Source organism: Coturnix japonica, unplaced genomic scaffold, assembly GCF_054131305.1.
Source record: "Coturnix japonica strain WE unplaced genomic scaffold, WE-NBRP24 Scf050, whole genome shotgun sequence".
Taxonomy (NCBI): domain Eukaryota; kingdom Metazoa; phylum Chordata; class Aves; order Galliformes; family Phasianidae; genus Coturnix; species Coturnix japonica.
This window is the reverse complement of record NW_028188953.1, coordinates 142,375-144,874: the sequence shown is the minus strand read 5'-3', so window position 1 is coordinate 144,874 and position 2,500 is coordinate 142,375.

The following is a 2,500-nucleotide window of genomic DNA, read 5'->3' as shown; positions in this document are numbered from 1 at the left end:
ACAGCCCCTCCCTGCGGGCTCCGCTCGGCACGGACTTTCCTCGTCGGCGTCCGGCGATCTGAGCCGCGGCGGCTCGAGTGCGCCGGCACGGTCCAACCGCTCTCGGCGGGCTCGGCTCGGCTCGGACGTTCCGCGGCGGCGTCCGGGGGGTCTCAGCCGCGGAGGCTCGGGTGCGCCGGCACGGTCCAGCCTCTCCCGGCGGGCTCCGCTCGGCTCGGACGTTCCTCGGCGGCGTCCGGCGATCTGAGCCGCGGCGGCTCGAGTGCGCCGGCACGGTCCAACCGCTCCCGGCGGGTTCCGCTCGGCTCGGACGCTCCTGGGCGGAGTCGGGCGATCTGAGCCGCGGCGGCTCGAGTGCGCCGGCACGGTCCAACCGCTCTCGGCGGGCTCGGCTCGGCTCGGACGTTCCGCGGCGGCGTCCGGGGGGTCTCAGCCGCGGAGGCTCGGGTGCGCCGGCACGGTCCAACCGCTCCCGGCGGGTTCCGCTCGGCTCGGACGCTCCTCGGCGGAGTCGGGCGATCTGAGCCGCGGCGGCACGGTCCAGCCTCTCCAGGCGGACTCAGCACGGCTCGGACGTTCCGCGGAAGTGGCCAAGTGCCGCTCTTGTGGCTGCTCCGCTGCGCCTGCACTGTGTACACGGCTCCGAGCGTCTCCGGGGGGGGGGGGGAAGAGGGGGGGGGGGGGGGGGGGGGACGGGAAGAGGGGGGAGGGGGGGGGGGGGGGGAGTAAGTGGGGGGGGGGAAGGGGGGGGGGGGAGTAAGGGGGGGGGGGGGGCACGGCGTCGGCGGCTAGGCGTCGCTGCCCATGCGGCTCGGCTAGGTCGCCACGGTCTACCCGGCTCCGAGCGGGCCGTGGTGCTCGGCGGCGGCGGCTAGGCGTCGCTGCCCATGCGGCTCGACTAGGTCGGCACGGTCTACCCGGCTCCGAGCGGGCCGTGGTGCTCGGCGGCGGCGGCTAGGGGTCGCTGCCTATGCGGCTCGGCTAGGTCGGCAGGGTCTACCCGGCTCCGAGCGGGCCGTGGTGCTCGGCGGCGGCGGCTAGGCGTCGCTGCCCATGCGGCTCGGCTAGGTCGGTACGGTCTACCCGGCTCCGAGCGGGCCGTGGTGCTCGGCGGCGGCGGCTAGGGGTCGCTGCCTATGCGGCTCGACTAGGTCGGCACGGTCTACCCGGCTCCGAGCGGGCCGTGGTGCTCGGCGGCGGCGGCTAGGGGTCGCTGCCTATGCGTCTCGACTAGGTCGGCACGGTCTACCCGGCTCCGAGCGGGCCGTGGTGCTCGGCGGCGGCGGCTAGGCGTCGCTGCCCATGCGGCTCGATTAGGTCGGCACGGTCTACCCGGCTCCGAGCGGGCAATGGTGCTCGGCGGCGGCGGCTAGGGGTCGCTGCCTATGCGGCTCGGCTAGGTCGGCACGGTCTACCCGGCTCCGAGCGGGCCGTGGTGCTCGGCGGCGGCGGCTAGGGGTCGCTGCCTATGCGGCTCGACTAGGTCGGCACGGTCTACCCGGCTCCGAGCGGGCCGTGGTGCTCGGCGGCGGCGGCTAGGGGTCGCTGCCTATGCGGCTCGACTAGGTCGGCACGGTCTACCCGGCTCCGAGCGGGCCGTGGTGCTCGGCGGCGGCGGCTAGGGGTCGCTGCCTATGCGGCTCGACTAGGTCGGCACGGTCTACCCGGCTCCGAGCGGGCCGTGGTGCTCGGCGGCGGCGGCTAGGGGTCGCTGCCCGTGCGGCTTGCGTGTAGCTGCCAGGTCTACCCGCTTTCGGCTAGGCTTTGCCGCCCTGTGAGATGGGGGGCGCTAAAGCTCCGGAGCTTGCTAGGGGGTCGCTGTTGTTTCTTACCTACCGTTACGTCGACGTAGAGCGCCGCTTACCCTCGGCGCCGCTGCCGGTAGTCGGCGCCGTTCTTTTCCGAAGCAGTTTTTTCTTACGCCTTCCTTTTTCGTCTGCAGGAGCGAGCGCGTGCTCGTCTCCAGAGGCGGCAACGAGCGGGCGCAGGCGAGCGCGGTTGACCGCCGGGCTGTGGAGTTTTTCGGTTGCGGCTTTCTGGTGCGCCGCTTGTTTCGCTCGGTCCGGTGGCCTCCGTCGGTCGGATGTTCGCTGCCCGTGTCGCAGTTCGGCCCCGGACTCTGGCGTTCGCTCGTTCCGCGAGCGGGGAACCCGCCAAAATCGGGGCGAAAGGCGAGAGAGTTGAGCGTGGGCAGGCGTCTCCCCGCGCCGCGCTGCCATGGGAAGAGCCCCGAGGAGGGAGGAAGGAAGGCAGACAGAGACAGGCAGAGGGAAGAAAAGGGCGCGGGCCGGCGTGCCGGGCGGCCGGCAGTCGGACGCAGAAGGGCCGGGGGCGTCCCCGGCGGGTCCCGCCGTCACGAGGGAAGAAGGGGGACCCGGAGCTCGCTTGTCGCGGCGGCGGCGCCGCGTTCTCCCTTTCGCACCGCTCTCACTCGCACGCGGGAGCCCCGACCCGATCCACCGTGGCGCTCCTCGGGCGCGTCGGAGAGGCTTCCCGGCGG